Raw genomic sequence first — 20,960 nt, 5'->3', positions numbered from 1 at the left:
TGTAGACAGGACACCTTATAGATCAAGGGATTTGTAGCTGGGTTAATATTTACCTTTCCTCTTAGGTAGCATGCAGAGTACCTTCCAGTACATTGAATGCTCGTCCACAGGGGTGAAGGCTCTAGGAGGGCACTAGCTTCACTTCTCCACATTCAGTGAGCTGTGTAGGTGTTGTCTTCAGTATCAGAGCCTTACCACCAGTTTATAAAGGGCAACCCATACCCTTGGCCTGGGTTGTCTGGGGGTTCCCATAAGACCTCTTTGGCCAACAATTCGATTAGATGTAACCCATTCCTATTAATAGAAGTTTCATTTGGTAATGAGAGATGTCTAGTTTCAATTTTATAATATTTTAAGTATATATTGAAATGAAGATATATGACCAACATATCTAATATAAACTAAAATCTGTTTTAAAATTCCTAAGTAGGACTAGAAGAAAGAAATTACTAAGGGTGAAACATATTTATAGAAGGAATGAGTAATAGACAACTAATTTCTAAGCTGTTAAGTTATCATTGGACTTTAAATTTGGTTTAAATTGGTCTACAGAGATGATCTAAGGCCTGCCATTGGACAAATAAACTGAAAAATGAAGAATAGAATACAGAAAGGAAGGAAGGAAGGGAGGGAGGGAGGAAAGATCTAGTTAGCTCATGATTTCTTTTAAATTTGTTTAACCTTAAAGAAAAACATCTTTTAGAATAAGTAAAAGTGTTAAAATTATACTTACACAATATACAATTATTAAAACATGTAGCTCAAATTAAATACTAATAACTTACTCTTTGGGGTCATGAAAATAGTAAGTGATGAGTTTTAAATTTTGATTTGAAAATTGATTACTCAGCCCTGAGTTTAATCACATTTCAGATGCAGTTTTCATAAAGCATACCATTTTAAATATAACACAAAAGTATCAGAAATACTCTTAAATTATGATGTCATAATACATGACAGAAGAACAAAGCCAGCAGATTTGACTGTTTACACACAGACTTTAATCACATGTGACCTTTGTACATACATTTGACAGAAAAATTAAAGTGAAATAACCAGCAACATTATTCTGAGGCCGTCCCATTCAGGATCTTCCTTTTTTCCATGTCGTGAATGCTTGACTTTGGCCATCAAGGCCTGCTTTGGCTGTTTCACCAAGACATAGGGATGATGTTAAATCTCTTGACAGGTACACAACTGGCTCCAGATTTTTTTTTCCTGCTGTCTGTAAATTCTTCTTGCAAAGGATCCTTACTGTATTGACTGAAGTTCTGAGACTCAAGTTTACATGCATGCAAGCAGTGTCAACTTCCTAAAAGCTCTGCTGCCACATCTTATAAGATTAAAGATAAGATTTTGAAATTCACCTCAGCCACAGAGACATCAACACGAGGGAGAAACTCTGCTGAGAACTAAGGGTATCCAACCTCATATTCATTTCTTGCTAATCTACAATTAGGAATGTGCATCTTTTCATATCTCGAATCCTATAATTACGAAATGTAAGTTAATTTTTGTGCTCTCAACTAAGTAGTTAATGAGATGGAATGCAAAGGCACTTTGTAAATATCCATGTCTGAGACTTCACAACTAACTAAACTATACATATGTTAGGTCTCAACAAAATGCCTTTATTACAACAATAAATATAAACACCGTCAGTGTTAAAGTCATCCATATAATTACCAAAGACAAGCATATGGTTTTTGTGAAGGATCCTGGGCACCTTGTGAATCTGCTGTGGCATTTCAGGAAGCAGATTTACTCACTATTACCATCCAATCATGAACTTGGAATGTATGACATCTAGAGTATTTTTAAGAACATAGTTTGGTATAATATCCTGGAAATCTGATGAATGTAAAAATAAAATGTAAAGACTGAATTATTTTGCTAAATCCACCAAAGTGGGCATTTCTATTACCTTTGATTCAATGTAGTACCAACCAACAAATTACAAGAGTTGAAATTTAACTGTGCTGCCTAATGGCAAATTTCCTCAATGGGGAAAAGGTGAAGAGGGCAGAGAGAACACATTTTGGATTCTAATGGTAGAGAGGCCAGGCCAGCATTATAGGTTTAAAGAGAGATCTGGCACTAGTGAAATGTCCAGAGACTTACAAGGATGGCCCCAACTAACAGTCTGAGTAACAGTGGGAAGGCTACCTTAAATGCCCTTCCCAAAAATGAGATTGATGACTAACTTATATGTCTTCCTAGAGCCTTCATCCAGTAGCTGATGGAAGCAGAAGCAGACACCCACAGCAGAACACTGAGCTAACACTCCAGGAACACAGTTGCAGACAGGGAGGAGTGATGAGCAAAGGGGTCCAAGACCAGGCTGCAGAAAACCACAGAAACTGCTGACCTGAACAAGGGAAGCTCATGGACTCCAGTCTGATAGCTGGAAAACAAGCACAAGACTGATCCAGCCCCCCTGAACGTGGGTGTTAGTTAGGAGGACTGGGAAGTCTATGGGGCCTCTGGTGGTGGATCAGTATTTATCCCTAGTGCACAAATGGACTTTAGGGACTTATTCCACATAGAGGGATACTTTCTCAGCCTAGATACATGGGGAGGGCCTAGGCCCTACTCCAAATGACTTGACAGATTTTGATGATCCCTTCTGGAAGGCATAACCCTCCCTGTAGAGTGGGGGGGAATGGGGTGGAAGAGGGGTTGGGGGACATGGGAGGGATGCAGGGATGGAGGGAGGAAGGGAGAGGGAACTGGGATCGATATGTAAAATAAGAAAAATTAATAAATAAAAAAAGCAGAACAAATCTTATAGACTATACCTGGTGTATTATCAGGGACTCGAAATATATTAATTTTGCTTTCTATTTTTCCTAACTCATTTATCCATAATATATATTTAATAAGATCAATACATACCTGATATGTACTGATTTGCAAACCCAGACTTTCAATGTCCCTGCAAGCTCCTGAGTCCCTCAAGCGTTACCCATGCTGCCCGGAGCCAGCCCCTCTCTATTCCTTTAGTGGCAATTTAGTGCCATTAGGAACATGATGTGTGCTGCCAGCCATCAAATCACTTTCCTGTGGGCCTCAGTAAGGGGTGTGGAGAGAGGTATGAGTGAAACCTGAAATTACCATGGCAACAACCAAAAGAGTATGAAGAAAATATGGAAAGATAGATGGAAGACAATTTTCTAGGCAGATTATATGCTATAATTTTAAGAAGTGGAGTATGACAGAAAGACACCATGAGACAGAGCTTGGGTGGAGAGTTTTTTTTTTAATTGGGGAGGGGGGAGTGAATGGGTAAAGGGGGAGGGGAGAAGGGAAACTGGCCTCTGGGGACAGGAGTGGCAGAAGAGAGGGGGGAGGGAGAAAGAGAAACAGACAGGCAGAGAAGCAGAGAGAGAGAGAGAGAGAGAGAGAGAGAGAGAGAGAGAGAGAGAGAGAGAGGAGGCAAGGCAGGGCCCTTTTAAAAGGGAACATAGTGAATGTGCACAGGTGGTGCTCTTAGTGGCTGCAGCTGAGGGGGTGTCCTGTCAGAACCCCAAGGATAGGCCAGTACAGATGTTGAATACTAACATTATAGACATTTAGGTAGATAGGGGATAGAAAATTGATGGAAAGATGACATACAGGATAGATGGACAGACAAGGAAGTGATAGATACTAAAAAGGCATACAGACAATTGACAGGTGGGTTCAATATTAGTGCAGATCTTCCTGATGCTGAACTTAGTTTCAATGGTCCACTCACTCAGTCCTGACTTATGCACAACGTCTCAGAATGCAGCTAAAAGCAGAGAAAGGAAACCTTGCTGATTGGCTGTCTCTTTGCTTATTCTCAGCCACAAGATGTTTATTTAAGAAATTAGTAGTCCCAACATCATGAGATTTGAAGTGGAAATCTAGAGGTTGGGCTTTCCTTGCATTATTATCAAATCTAACAGCATCAACTTCAGTTAGTCCACAATGGCTGTCACCTCTTCTGCCGTGTTCTTATTTGTCACTCAATTCAAGAGAAGCTTTCTTCAGAGAGCCTTGTCAATTGAACAGCGTGTAAGCATGTGCACAGGTACATCCTGCATGTGTGTATGCATGAGAGAGGTCAGAGGGCAACTTATGCTGCCATTCTTCAGGTGCTGGCCACCATGTTCCTAAAATAGAATGTCTCATTAGCTTGGAGCTCACCCAATAGAGTATGCTATCTGGCAACTGAGCCCCAGGGGTCTCTTGTTTCTGCATCCTCCGCACTGGGATTGTAAGCTTATGCTACCATGGGGGTGCTGGGGATGGAACTCAGGTCCTCATGCTTGCATGATAAGCTCTTTACCTACTGAGCCATATCCTGAGCTCAAATATTACTATCTGTTTACAGGGATATCTGCTTACTGCTGACCATCTTCAAGACAATGAAGCCAGACACTGCAACAACATAGGATGTTACATTTCCTAATATATGTCAAGCCCAAAAAAACCATTGTGAAAACCAAAGCCACACTTGCATGGTGCATGCCTGTAACCTCAGCACAGAGTAGGCAGAGGTAGGAGGAGTACAAGTCTGAAGCTATTTGAGAGTACATAGGAGCTACACAATGAGATAGTATCTCAGTAAAACCAGAGAGCTAGGGATACAACTCAATAGTAAAGTCCTTGCCTGGATAGCCCAGGATTTATGTTCAGTCCCTGAGACCACATGCAAAAACTCCATTCAAGGGACATGGGTATATCAGACATCTCATTTCAATGTTTCAATTGCATTTAGATAAAAATGTTTTCTGCTTCTATAAGTATATACTTTCCTGACCTGCCATTCATTCATTCTACTATCTTAATAACCACAATTACTAAATATATTATAAGAAGTACATATGATATTTCAATGCCATGACTCTATACAATTGTTGTGTGAGGCTCTTAAAAATTTGGGAAAATGATTTAGAAATGCAAATATAAACAGATCCCATCTTGAATTTTCTCAACAAGGAATGCACTTATCAGTGGGATATTTCTTTCATTTGGAAAAAGCAATCCTATAAAAGTAATCTGAAGTAAAGAGAAACAGTAGGAAAGAAAATTATAATTTTTCCATAACAAATTTAAAACAAGACTCTTCAGTTAAAGATTTGGGTACAGAGTCTATCCTGTAAATTAAACATACTCTACTAGAATTAAAAGCACAGAACCACAGAACCTCCCACTTATAAATACATGTAAGATGAAAATTAGAAAAGCACTCAGGGAGGCAGGCTACGGTGTGTTTTGTATCTAAAATTGAGGCAGACTTTGAATGGCTTGCCTGAAAGAATAAAGCTGTCTTGTAACATATGTCAAAACCAGCAAGTTCTCTGTGATGCAACAATAGCTTCTGGTAGACCATGGAGTCACTTGTACCTACTGAATGTTTTCATGAACTTGAGCAACACCAAAGAGAGAATAGAAGTTAAACAATACTCCTGTCATTGGGTCTAAGAAGCTGAGATCTTGGGGACACCTCTGTATCCCAGGAAAAGAATATGACTCCACAAACAAACATGTTTTCAACATGTGTTCTCTCCATCTGAACCTTGCCAACAGCAGGGTAGTTAATAATTGCTTGTTTGGAGGTCAGGCTTCTCCCTGCTACAATTCAGATTCAGGAGTTTGCAATGGAAATACCCAGGAATATAATTTATCTGGTTTGGACTCCAAAAAGAATGGATGAAAGGAGTGACTGGTAACCTGGCAAACTTCCAAAAAAGTAATGTATCACATGACTGTGAGAGTAGTAAGGCACTAAAACATTAATGTAACAGAAATCAAACTATATGCCAGGCAGTGGTGGCAAAGGCCTTTAATTCCAGCTCATGGGAGGCAAAGGCAAGCATATCTCTGAGTTTGAGGCCAGACTGATGTATAGAATGCGTTTCAGGATAGCCAAGGCCACAAAAAGAAGCCCTGTGTTGAAAAACAATAAATAAACAAATAAATAAATAAAATCAAGCTATAAAAGCCTATTGAAGAATAACTTGTTGACTATTAATCATCAGAACCTAGATTATTACATGACCATCAATCTTACACCTTGGATACCTAGGCTATTTACCAGAGAGATGAGACAGTATCTAAATAAACCCATTCAGGAGTGTTCACTGCTTCTTCACTCACAATAGCCAGGAGGAAGAAAGGACTCAGATACACATCAATGGATGACTAGGTGGGCAAAGTGTAGATCGCTCATGCAATTAGTGAAATTTTCTTCAAATGAAACAGAGGAATACAAGGACAAAACATTCCAAAGGCAAGAAGCCAAACTCAGAACTGCAAGACCACAACTCCCTTCATATGAACTATCCAGAATGGCTTACACTATGGAGAAAGAAATGAATAGTGCTGGTCGCCAGAGCTTGGATGAAGGACACAGGGCTCTACTACAGGCAAGTATTTGGGGGATGGAAGATGTTAACTAAACAGTGATAGCTACACTTGACAAATAAAGTTAAGGTACCCAAATTGTTCAGGTTAAAATGGTGGCAAAGCAAATCTTATGCCATTTGTCACAATGAGAAAAGTCAGAAGGGGCAACTTACAATTGACTTGATGCAAACAAAATTCATATTACTTCCAAGCTGACCTTCATTGCCAACTGGACTAGACTTAGAATCACTGGAGTTTAAGTCAGAAAGAAAGGCCCACCTTAAAATGTAGGTAAGGATGCTCAGACTAGACAAAATTGGGAACAGGAGCAGTAGAGGAGCAGGCACCTCCCATTCTTCCCATCATGCTTTACTACCTTCCACCTCCATGACAAATGACAGCTCCTAAACCACAAGACAGAATAAACCCACCCTCCCTTCCTTCAGTTAATTTTTGGTTTTAGGTATTTTGTCATAGCAAGTAACTTATATGAGGCCTTCGATGAAAGGATCGAACTATTTTTGTTGCTAAATAGGAAGTTCTCCATACAACTCCTTTAGGGCTTCTATTTTTAAATCTAAGATGTTTGTGGAGTTGATAGGTACAATTATAGAATGACAACTGAAGTTCTTCTTGAAAGGTACAAAGCCTATCAAACATCTCTTATTTTCTCTGCACCTTCATTACAAACTACCCAACCTCTAAGATGAGTTGGAACATCTGTGAGAGATAAGACAACATTAGATTTGTCAGATGGGAAAAAAGCCTGCTGAAGACATTCTCTCAGGCCTCTGCACTTCTATCCGCAAGCACACCAAACATCTTAAACCCTATCCATCACCCTACTACTTTGAAATTATGACCTCAATTTCTTAGGAAGAAAATTGTCTCTTGCAATCCAAAGGGCAAGAGGATCTGGTGAACTTCCATGTGAGATATTCGAAAATGGGGTTTCAGTCCAATGTCATTCAAGAAAATTCAATGGGCATTGTTAGGTTTGCTCGGACTTTATCTTACAGTCACCAACATGGTGACAAATTAACTGTACATCCTCCTTGTAACAGTTTGAAATAGGTGACAGTACATAGTGCTAAGCACTCCTGGGGTTTGCATAGGAACAAACAATTTGTAAATAAATTAATGGCAGTGGGGAACTCCTCATCACCTGATTTTTCATCTCGGGTTCCTCCACCCTCCCTCTCTATGCTGTAACACCAGAGCCAAGATGAAACCCAAGCTCTGAAAGTCTAGAGCTCCACATGCCCCTGATCCTTCTTTCTGTCTGTTAAATACAGTATGAAGACAGAGGACCAAGTAAAGTGTAAAATTCACATCCAGGGCTAACTTACCAATTATTCTCAATCTGACACATATTGCCAGAAGTTAATGTCACAAATATCTAATGATCTCTCTGCCAAATCTTATGATTATACAATGCAATATGTCTTATAAATGTGTTCCAAAATCAGATACAGTAAATGCATAACCTTCTAAAGCAATAAAAACAATGATTTTTTTTTAACAGATTGGAAGACCAATTTCTGATTTTCTTATAAAGGAGGAAAGAATCCAACAGAGCAAATTAATGTTCCCATGGTGGAACAAGCTATCCTGATTTACAAGGAAAACAAGACAGTGAGCCATATTGAAGTGGAAAGAGGTGTGGTGAAGGTGGGATGTGGCAGGGCTAGGGTGGGGCTGGGGAGCTGACTCAGGACTTAAAGATTGCTGTAAAAGCAAGAGAATCAGAGTTTGGATCTCTAGAACTCAGGCAAATGCTGAGGAGGTGTGGCACCCACCTATGACTCCAGCCTTGACAGGCAGAGATGGGGGAACCCCTAGCAAACCAGCTAGTGAGATGAGGCATATCTTTGAGCTCTGGGTTTGATTGAGAAACCCTGCCTCAAAGAATAAGCTAGAAGAGCCATTCAGAAAGATCTCCATTGCCCACCTTGGAACTATACACGCATACACATGAAAGTGCACCCCACCACTACCACGCACACAGAGAGAAAGCTGCATGCACTCATGCATGATACACACATGCTAGTAACAAGGAGAAAATGGTAGACCAGCTCAAAAATAAATCAAACATTCTCAGTTGGGGAGAGAAGTTAGAACTGCACCCCCAGATCTGCCTTCCTTCTAGTCATCTTCTAACAGTAAGGCCAAGGCCTACTCTTTGCTCTGCCTACTTCTGCTTGAGAACTAAGGGAGAAGTTTGAAATTGAGGCCCCCAGGGGAGCAAAGTAACCCCATTTCACAGAAACACAATCTTGTAAAAATCCCTGTAACTTGACTGACTGTGGACAGCTACTAACTGTAATCGTAGACACAATAATTCAAGCTTGCATGTGTGAGTCTATCTCCTGTTCCTGCTAGCACACCATTCAGGGACTCGATTTTACCATAGCCTCTACTTCATACACTTTCGAGTCTCAAAAGTGGCAGATAAAAGGTACATATTAATGTTCAATATAACCATAACAGCATATCTGTCTGTTTTCCAAAAATGAAAAAATTACTAAGTAAGCCTACGAGTCACTTATATACAATACCTAACATCAGAAGCCTTGTCACCAGATGAACTACCAAGTAGAAATCTGTCAGAAACGAAACAACTGAAATTAACATTTGGTAGTTCTTAAGTTAATATCATAGAGGACACCATATTCCTAGCTGTGTTCTAGAGATAACCTAAAATAGCAAAATTCTGTGAACGATATTGGAAACTTCTCAGTGAAGGACTGATGTGCAGATGAGGGCTACTGGAACATGTAAAGCACAATGACACACCTGAAGTTGTCAACAGCCACATCTTGCAAGGATTCCCAACAGGAGTCCTAAAACTTAGCACTGCCCTTCTAGCTTCAAAACATCTTGTTCCACATTTCCCCCACCACACCCACACACACACACACACACACCTAACTTTAAGACACACAGAACAGCTGTAGGTCAGAACAGGGAACTTCATATATCTGCAACCAAGCTGTTTCCTCAGCCTCCCTGTTTGTCACAAACAACAGATTGAGGGACAAAACCCCACTGGCAGCAGGAGGCGATCCACTTCCTTTTGATAAACATCTTTGAGAAGGAGTAGAGTGGGGGGCTGGGAAAATCAGAACTACAGCAGTTTAGCTATTTAGAACAAACTATGATGCTCTTGAGATATGTTTATTTTTTATTTGGACACACTTACTGGGCTCACTTACCTACTTGTAATTACACATAAAATCTTTCCCACAAACATTCAGACAACCATGGATCAGTTTCTGTATTTTTGCTGTCCTTCCTACATTAAAATGGAGTGGCCAGGAGAATGAAGAAGCCATTAGCCAAGAGAATACAGTAAGAGCCCAGAGTTTTCAACTTTGTAAAATGCCAAGGAGGGTCAATTATCTAGCACTGAAATAATCGTACAGAAAGAATAAAGGAATTAACATCATCCAAATAATGAAGGGAAAATTAGACAATGCTCTCAGGCACATGACCTAGAATCCAAACTTCTTTTCAAGGTATTACCTTGGTTTGCTTCAATTACTGCTAAATTTCTCATTAAGTACAAACAAAATGCAAGCAATAAATACGACAAAAGATGTCCCAAGCAGTGACACTCATGATCTATGGCAATGAAAATTCCAGAAGCTATATAAACACCTTTTGAGAAAATTATCACTTTCTGGTGTAAGTATTTGTATTTTGATTTTATTGAATAGACTACACACCAAGAGAAAAGTAGTTGCTAAATGGAGGTTGTCAAGCTATGGGTTTCTGCATTAAAGTCCTCACAGTACTTAACCAATGGTGGCTCATAGTGAGTAGTCCAGAACGAAACACAAACAAAGGATAAAGGTCCACCATCCACTCACTCGTCAAAAGCTCATTGAACTATCTACTACTCAGGTGTCAAGTCTGGCCATCAGACTCAAAAAAAAAAATATGAGTCTTTACCTTAAAAATGATGATGGTTCTGGTTGAATCCCAATAGTAAGAAACACAATTTTTTTCCACTATGGGAGGAGATCCTTAAGGTTCACACCAACAGGACTTGTCAATCATGGGATTGAATGTTGTGCTGACTCAGCATCAAACATCTCAGGGCCTTTTCCAAGAAATACCTTTCTTGGGATATGTCATCTGTCCACAGTGACCAACTTCCTCTGGGGTCAGGGCACATCCACCACTGTTAGTTAGGTCTTCCTTAGCTACACCAACTCTGTGAGCTGTGCCCTCTGTGGTCCCCAATCTTTCTCCCTTTGAGCAGTTGCTGTTGTCATATGTATGTATACTCATGTATGTAAGTTTACATGCATTCATGAGTGTGCAGGTATATATGTGTGCATGAATAAAACTAACTGTATATGTGTAGGTCATGTCAATGCTGGATATCACTCTTCAGGTGTCATCCATACCCCCCCCACCTTTTTTGTGTAAAAAAAAGGACTTCTCATCAGTCAGAAAGGCCAGTAAAATCTGAGGACCCAGCCACCTTCACCCCCTCTGTGATGGAATCACAGGTTGTTAAATGTGTTCTGGGCTTTGAACTCCGGTCCTTGTGATTGTACTACCTGCAATTCACCAGTGAGCCACCTCCTCAGGCCCTCATTTTGTAAATTAGCTTACCACTAGTTGTCTGATTTGTATGTTCATTTTCTGTCTTTCCCCCCCATGTGTTCCTTATATAGCATGGTAATTTACTCTCAGAATAATTGTTGAGAGTGGTTGGCACAAAGGCAGAGCTAAACAATGCACTAGATCCACAGAGAGCTTCTCACTTGGAGACCTTATTTAAGATATGCTCAGTGAAAAGAACAAACACAGCTTTCTGGGTGCATGAGTTAAGACGAGCAAGTTGAAAGTAAAGTGTGGATGCTGTCTACACCAGAAGCCTGCATCCAGCAACCTATTCACGTACACTCTGAGCTTCACACTGGATTCTCCTCTTGAGACTTAGAGTTTTGTTTTCCTTTGTAATACTACTAAAGTGGCCCTACCCATTGGCATCTGGCAGGAGGACATCATGAATGCAACTTATGGCAGTATGCATTGTTTACACTATTTCCCTGAAATGAAAGGATCCACTTCAGGGGCTGCACTGGAAAATTAATAGAGAATCAAGGAATTGAAAGAAACTCCTAGATTTTATATCATTAATACATCTGTGGGATATCATCTCTGCAATGATGTCTCAGACAAAGAAACAAAAAATAAAAACTTAAAAATCAAGTTGTGTGAAAAACAGGAAACGTCATCTAAGATAGATGACAGAAAAGGCTGTTGTATGTGTTAATTACAGAAAGTTAATTAACCTGCACTGGATTAACATTATTTTCTTGGCAAGTGGGTACAATGATTCAACCAAACAACATCCTCTCAGAGTCTGTATCCTTTTGTTATGGGAAATATGTACCAAGCTATTTATGATGACCTCATAAAATGGTAACAAGTCACAAAACTGAGAAATCTCAAGGCCTTGGCTGGCAATATGGCTCAGTGTGTACAGGTGATTCCTGCTCATGCCTGATGGGCTGAATTTGGTCCACAGAACTCACACAAGAAGTCGATGGGAAGCATGCATCCATAATCCAGCACTCCTCTGGAAAGATAGGAGGCAGAGACAGGAGAATCATCCAGAAAGGCATGGGCCAGCTAGCCTGGAGTGCACAGAGTGGCAGAAACAACCCCAAGAGGCTCAAGTCTAGAGAAAGCCACCTCTCAAAGGCTATCATGTAACATCCACAGGTGTATACTGTGAAATGTGTATACTATGAAAAGCATGCACCAGCAAATAATGAGCATGCACGTGTGTGAGCACACGCGCGCGCACATGCATATGCCACCCCTACCATCAATATTTTTAAATTAAAACAAAACAAAATAAAAAAAGAAACTCAGAACAGTATTTAGAACCACTGTTCTTATTATTACCATTTTATCACCTTTAAAATATCAAACTTTATAACACCTTCACAAACTAACCCATCCTTATATCTGCTCAGATTTTATTATGAAGCAAGCAATAACCTACTAAAACATTCCTGGGGATAATTTTTTTCTACAAGACTGATTTCAGTTGCTTCATGGACCTCTGACATGGTGTCTGGTACCAGAGAGAACTTTGTCATCATATTCCAAGGAAACAGCCCGTTCCCACTCACTCAGAGCTAATCTGTGCCACACTAGCTTGTCACCTATCTCAAGTGCAAGCTCTACCACCCCCTCACTGAAGCACTCGAAAGGTCCTCAGTACAGATCTTTCCAGATCATTAGAGGGTACATACAGATATCATGGATGTCCCCACACATGTCTCAGAACAGCATACGAAAATAATTTCCACAGGAAAACACACAAATATTCACACTATGTAGGGTAAACATGGACTATAAATAGCTTCGCATAAGGTCAGATCGGGTTTTGACAACAAATGAGTTCAGGTCAGGTCAAAATTTGACACCAAGTTCAAGGAAAACAGAAATTCCATTCTGCTTTTCCAGATGTAGAGAAGGGGCTTCGAGCCTGCACTGCACTGGATCCTCTATGCATGTTAAAAGCCATGAAGTCTCTGCCCCAAGATGCTCCGAGTAAAATAATTTACATCAAGTTTCTCCCATTTTCTTTAGAATCTCACTTCAAGTTTTGATTTTGAACAAAGGTAGTGACTATGCAGGATTACTATAGACAAAGACAACATAGACACCCATGTGCTCTGATGAACTGGGGGGGGGGCATCGAGAATGGGGCAGAAAGACTCTCGGCTGGTGAAAATGTTTGCTGCATAAGCCTAGGAATCTGAGTTCAATCCTGGGAATTCACTTAATGGTGGAAGGAGAAAACCAACTCCACAAACTGCCCTCTGATCTCCACATGATGGCTGTGGCACTCGTGCCCCTCCCCCATTACATCCACCCCACCCCCACACAGTTTGGTAACAAAATAAAATATGAAATAAAGTAAACAAACTCAAATGTTAAGTTCAAGAAAAAGCCATCATAAATTAAAAGCTTGGAGGAAAAGGAGTCAAAATGGCCGCCTCACAGGCATGAGTTTGTAAACCACGGGATCATCATGTGCTCATTAACCGTGTAGTTGATGGCATTTGGCAAAGTAGGAGGAACACAGAAGGATAATAGGAAGTGGGGGGAAACATTTGAAATTTTCCCCCAATATAAAAGCAAAAGGTCTTGGCATGGAACACGTAATAGCATTCAGTGAGCCACTTTTCAAATCCCACTCTCACCAACAAAAGCCTCTCAGAGGTGATTTGCCTGAAGAGGAGTAGAGACTAAGTGAGGCAATGGCAATTCAATGCAGCATCCACATAGTCAGGGCACACAGGCCTGCCCTCACCTTAGTCAACAGCAGAGAGCTTTCCAGAGACATAACCACAGACCTAGAGCAGAAACCGCACAATGCTAGAGATATTAAGATTGTGGGGGGACCATCAGACATAGACAGGCTTCGCCCTCCCTCCAAAAACTGCATACAGGTTTGAGCACGTTTGTTGATCCTCATCAAAAGGGAAAAAATATTTTTCACGCATAAGGTGTTTAGCCCTTTGCAATCAGGGGATTAAAGGGTGAGGGGAAGGAAGGCAGGAGTCATGAAAGCTAACTTAAATACAGAAAAGTATTCTGTCCTAAGGATGAAAAGGTAACTGATAGATGAGTAAAAAATCCATTTTCTGAAGTTCCATAAAAAATAAACACACTCATTGGAATGGGACTCATTAAATGATAGAATTGTATGTATCCATTTTTCTCCAATCTGACACTTCAAGAAGAAAAAAAAAATCACCAAATAAAACTCTCAAAGGACCTTTCCTAAGTCATCACTGACAATGGACAACATGACCCAATTCCAATGTAACATGGATTATCCAGAGACAGAGAAAGACAATGACCAAAAACAAGTTGGTCACACTTCCATATTGCTGTTCAGCATTGAAGAAAGTCAGGACAGGAACTCAAACAGGGAAGGAATTGGATGCAGGAGCTGATGCAGAGGCCATGGAGGAGTGAAGTTTACTGGCTTGCTCCTCATGGCTTGGTCAATCCACTTTCTTATAGAACCCAGAACCACCAGCCCAGAGATAGCCCCACCCACAATGGGTTAGGCCCTACCCCAGCAATTACTATGGCCCTACACACAGTGGGATGGGCCCTCCCCCAGCAATCACTAATTAAGAAATGTCCTACAGTTGGAGGCATTTTCTGGACTGGGGTTCCCTCTCAGACAACTCTGTGTGCCAAGTTGACATTAAGATTAGCCAGTACAGACATGGTTGGTTGGTTTTCTAACCAAAATCATAACCCACAGATTTTTACACTATTGCTTAAGTTCTATCCTCATAATTCACATTGAAAACAAAAACAAGCAAGCAAACAAACAGAAATCAACAACAACAAAACACAGTGGAGAATGGTTGCTTGCATTTATAACTCCAGTGCTGAGGAAGTAGGAAAAGGTAGTATTCGAAGGCTCCTTGGCCAACAGCCTAATTGGCCAGGTCCAGCCCAGTGACAGGACCTGTCTCCCCAAAACAAAGGTGTGGGCTGACAAGATGGCTTAGCAGATAAAGACACAACCAGACCCAGAACCCACACAGATGAAGGAGAAAACCTACTCCCAAAAGTTGTACTCTGGTTTCTATATGTACACAGTGGTGCATGCATACACACACTGAAACACACACACACACACACAGACACACATACATACAGAGACACACACACACACAAACACACACACAGACACACACAGAGACACAGATGCACACACATACAGACACATATACACAGACACAGACTCAGACACACACACACAGACACACATACACAGAAACACACACACATACACAGACAAACACAAACACACACACATACACACAGACCCAGACACACACACACACACACACACACACACACACACACACACACTTTTAGCCATGTTTGCTGTCTTTTCCTCCATCGTCATACCCTGGCCACAATCCATTCCTGGGATCGATCCTTCTCCCAAACATATACGCAAATACTTAGATTCCTGAAGACACCAAGACATCCAAGCCTCTCCTCATTTCACATTGTCTCTGGAAGGCTTTTATCTCTTAGGAAACATGGGATTTCCTAAGACCATCTAGACAGCACTTTTCTCCTTTTCCATCTGTCCTTTCCTGACCTCCTCCTCCAACTAGAGTTCTGCCACCAGACAACCTGCATTCACTTGTCTTTGGTACCCGTAACACCTGCCTTCATCATCATTCCACATTGCATCTACTCAATGAAGCACATGAATAGACAGAACATCAATCATTATTATATGCCCTATGACAAGTACCTAAGGTTGGAACCCAGATCATACGCTTCCATTTGGATGCTGATGTGAAGTGAATTTTGTCCCATCCACTACCCAAACTCATACACTGAACTCCTCATACCCAGCATGACTGTACTGTCTGTGGAAATATAACTCTCAAGAGATGGTTCTGACTAAACATGACCATGAGGGGATACCCTGAACCAGCAGGATTGCTGGCCTCATTAGAGGAAGATAGGCAGAGACCAAGCCAGGGACAGGGGCTAAGAGAGCAAATGTTGTGTGAGCATCGTGAGAAGTCTGCAGATTGGAAAGATCCTAAACTTGGCTGGATGGTACCTGACCTCCGACTTCCATCGGAAAGAACTGTGAAAAGGTAACATTCCGCCATCTAAGCCATGGAGGGTATGCTATTCTGTTACGTCACCCTGAGCTGACTACATGGATGCCAAGGAAACAATCACGAAATGTCACTTTTTGCGTTCCCTCTTTGGTGGTCTGCTGTTTACTATGCAGTGGGAGAGAACACTTGCCTGACAGCTCCTGTCACAGGCAAGCCTGAACTGCCACCATGAAGCTTAGGAGTTGTCATTCAAACACTCCAGAAAATATGACTCTGTTGATCAATTTTCATTTTATTTTCCTAATCTCTCTGGTTGCTGTACCATTTGATGGTTCTCCCTCATGACACTGTATCCAGTTACAAGCCAGAGCAGATGAGCACTCATGGCTCCTGTATACTGGTAAACACTTCTCCTGTTCTAGAATAAGTAGAGAGAAAAATCTTCGGGAAACAGAAACAGATGTACATGCACCCACACCTTTCTCAAGGTCAACAAAATACAGACATTATTAGGAAAAAGAATTGACTCTTTATGTCCCCAAGCAAAATGGGAATAATTGATTGACTCCATGACATTGGCCTTGCTTGTATTGAATACACCTGACAAGACACTGGTCTCAAATGCCCTAAGCATGTCAGCAGAGCAGAACACAGTCCACACTAACACAAAATCTCCACAGCTATTTTGCCAGTGACTTCTATACACAGATGGATTGAGTATAAAATTTGAGGCCAAAGTAACTTAATACTTGAGGAGGTAGGAAACCCTGAAAAGGCTGGAGGAGGTTAGTGGATACCACAAAGAGGGCGGGTTGAGTGCATGCTCGTCTGAGATGTTGCATGTGGCCACACCTACCACCACTGCAGTGCGGGTCACTTGGGCCACTCAGAAGCCTCCTGAGCTACTCAGTGATTTAAAAGCCACTTTCTCTCTCTCTCTCTCTCTCACACACACACACACACACACACACACACACACACACACACACACACAAAAGTATGTTCCATTTCATTCTACACCAGAGAGTTAAAAATAAATTCACTTAAAAATTTAAATATTTTCTGATTTTAATAGCCATATGAATTTACTCTAAAACCAACAGTAAAATATAATATCTCTGAGCAGGAGAGTATGAGCAGACAAGGTTTCCTAGCTGAAAAGCTATTTGGTTTGTGCCTGGCAAATTTGGGGGTGAATTCAGATCACTAAACTGCTAGAGATAATTTATTTATTTAGTGCCAACTGCATACCAGGCAGCATGTGATGACGTCCTACCGTGACCAGCAGGGAGTCCATGTGCCTAAGAGAATGGGGCTCTAGCAGTACTTAACTGACTCAGCACCTACCATAAGAGGGGACGTGCCATTCTAGAGGACCCACTGTCTACATACCAAGGTGAATCAAGGGCTGGAATGAATAAGGCAAGATCTTCATTTGACCTTCAAGGGTGGGTGGGACAACACTGAACCACTCGGTGCTGAGAGGTATTCTGGGCGGCCAAAGGCAGCATGAGAAGAAAATGGTTTAACTCGGAGGCGACAGGTAAGAACTCCACTGTAGACAGAACAGTAAGGAAGGGAACGATGATGGAAAACCCTGCTGTGTGGGCACAGTATTTTCAAGGACTCCAGTCTGGTGGTCTGGAATTTGGAGGTCAGTGAGGCATCAATACCGAGTTTAGAAGATAGTGGAGAAGGACAATGATGGAGGTTTTGGTTAAAGACCATCCTGGCAGCAGGTGGGACACTGTGGCATGAGGGGGGAAGGACTCAAGGCTGTCTAACGCATTGTGTGCTCCAAGCAGAGTAACCTCATAGGAGACATGAGATCATGCCAGAAAAATTTCAAGGTAAAAAAAGAAAGAAAAAAAAAATCCATGTCTAAAGAGTACCCATGATTTACAGCCATCCCCAAGCTTCTGCCACTTTTCATCTAGATTGTACTGTCAGGGCTCATGTGTTCGCCTGGCTTCTCTGTGACACTCTGTGTTCAGAATCATGGGGGAGCCTGTCAGGCACTTAAGACGATAGCTCATAAACATAGGCAGAGCTGACAGTGTTCCTTGAGAACAGCGCCACTCTGTTAGGCATTAAGCAAATGGTTTGTGCTGTGCAGCTGAGACCTGCTCTCCCAAGGGAAATCTCCCTAGCACCATCCCAACACCATCAACCTTACAGAGCCAAGGACCCAGAAGTCAACCCTGGCTTCAAAGCAGTCTGTACAGTTTCACTCTGGAGGGTATTGAACCGCTGCCCAAGAACATTGACATGTCCCTGACCATGCTTTGGCTGAGCTTGTTGATAGCAGCTCCTTTAAAGTACATCTTATTCAAATGAACATTTTTCCATAAATAATAAGTGGACCATGAACATTTTCTAAATGCCTGATACATTCAAACAGTAGTTACAATCTTTCATCTTCTGTACTGTACCCAAGCATTCCCTGGGCATCCCCTGGCTGAGCACGCATCACACTGGGGCAGGAAATCATTTTAAAGAGACATCACCAGTACCAGTTCTGGGAAATAAAATGTACAAATCTAAGATTTTGAACTGAAGACTCAAAAATGCAACACCCATCCCCCTTAAGCAGCCATGAACCACAATCCTGTTCCAGGGACCTGTTTTCCTTTGTTACAGATGTATCTAGCCTTTCCTTTGGTGGCACACCCTGAATCTGAGACAGTTTATGAGCCACAGTGGGTCAAAATCACAGTCCAGTCCCAGAATTGTCTTTCCTCCCCATTTCAAAATGTATTGAAAAGTTCAGGGCATATCTTAAGATGGCACGCTCATTCTTGAAAGCTGGAATGAATCTACAGGTTTGCCACAATCATCCACTGCTCTTTTGACAATTCCTCAATCCATGTGGAAAGAGAAATTAATCCTATGAATTGAATGTATCCTTCAGACATATGGCTGTCCAGCAGCAGGGCGGAATACAGACAGACCTAATATTTGTCAGCCATAAAATGAATCAATAATTAAAATGGAGTTCACCTCCATGCTGTGATTTTAAAGTCTAACTACAGGTTTCCCCAAGTTTGCCTAAAATATGCATTAAAGCTTAACATCCATGCCATAATAATATTCATTAGCAATCACACCCTACTGATTAACAAGCATCAGGAAAATTTAAGGGGTAGGGGAAACACACCCACTCACCTAATTATGTTTACTTAATGTACTTATTATTGCTATGAAAAAAAGAGAACACGAGGCTGGCAAATCTAAATCACCATGTTTTAACTGTTTAAATATTTCAGCAATGGATCCCAGTAGTGATGTTCGCTCCAACCCAGAACACACCCATTAACCAAGGAGAAAAAAACAAAACAAAACAAACAAAAAAAAGCATTCTGCTTCTAGCAGCTTCTTTGCAGTCTAAAGCCGATCCCTCAAAAAACGCAGCTCTGGATGACTTCCTCTGGGAGCCAGAGAACAATAAGGGAACATGTTGATTCTTACCTTTTTCCCTTTCCTTTTCCTATGAGCAGGTTTGGTGTTCTTCTCCTTGGGTTCTTCACTCATCTTCCCTTTAGATCAGGTGAGTTGAGAAGAGAGAGGAGATCACCTTCCGTGTTCCCACATCCAAACCCGCAACAAAGAGTCAAAGCATTGAGACCAAAGTCCATTTAGGGAGCTCCCCAGGCACCAGGCAGAGCGGCTGCTTCAAGCCAGCCCTGGCTGCTGTCACAGGCTGCTCAGCTTGCTTAGGGAAAAAACTGGGTGTTCTCCACAGCAAAACCCTGGTTATTCCTCTGAAGAAAAATCAATAGCTCGGCCCTTCATTGTTTTTCCTTTCTTCCTTTCATTTTTTCCCCCGTTTTTCTTTTTTGTTTTAGCTAGTCATTACCCTGAGATACGATCTTGACAAGATTTCAGAGCTTGCTTCTCCACGGTGACTCTAGCTTGGAAATGGTGCGAGAGAGGAACAGGGAGGCATGCGCGCCTGTGCGCTGCACACACACACACACACACACACACACACACACACACAGAGAGGGGGGGGGATAAGCTAGACTGCTGCTGACGAGTCCCTGAAGCTTTCCCAGGGGCTGGCTCACTGCAGTGTGCAGTCTGGAAAGGCGAACCGAATGTAAATGCTCTTAGAGATCCAGTCTCCAGAGGACACATGTGTTGAAAGCAGCAGGCATACCCAGGAGGCAGCGGTGGGGGTGGTGACCAGAGATCAGGTTACTGGTTTGTGAAAACACACACACACACACACACACACACACACACACACACACACACACACACACACTCCATGATACAAACAATAAAGAGACTTGTTAACTACAAGAAAAAGCTGGGTTCTTACCATGAAGAGTTTCTGTTTTTATTTTTAATATAATTAGCAGAAAAGATGCACACATTGCCTATCCAAAACTATGGACTTCTCATGAAGAACGGGTTACACAAAGCCCTGTACCTAACTTGCCATTACCACATTTGAGCCCTGGTCTCCTTCCATGAATGCTTCAAACCAACCCACAGAAAAAGAGCCACTCAGAATACTCAAGAAATCCTCAGCTACTGGCTCTCTGTGATAGAAACATCCTGTGCCTCTGGATAGTCCTCAAAGCAAAACACGGCTCTGGCCAAGCACACACAGCTGCCCCAAGCACACACCAGGCTCACACTCCTGCTCTGTGCCATGGACACTTTGAGGGGTTTCCAGGTGACTTCACACCTAGTTGGAAAAGCCCTGAGACATCCCACCTATATGAGCACAGCTGGGTGTCTGTAGGGTGTGGTCACTTCAACATCTTCCGCAGTGTGCTGGATACAAGCAGGCAGCAAGAAGGGAGGAACACATGGAAAGGAAGGAAGGAGACCAGCTTGGAAGAGTGGACTTTAACTATGTCAGCACAGTCATTTAGGAGTAAAAGAGACCCAAAGGCTATTTTTCAGTGAGATACA

This window comes from Phodopus roborovskii, unplaced genomic scaffold (genome assembly GCF_943737965.1).
Source record: "Phodopus roborovskii unplaced genomic scaffold, PHOROB, whole genome shotgun sequence".
Lineage (NCBI taxonomy): Eukaryota > Metazoa > Chordata > Mammalia > Rodentia > Cricetidae > Phodopus > Phodopus roborovskii.
Note: the sequence above shows the minus strand (reverse complement) of the source record.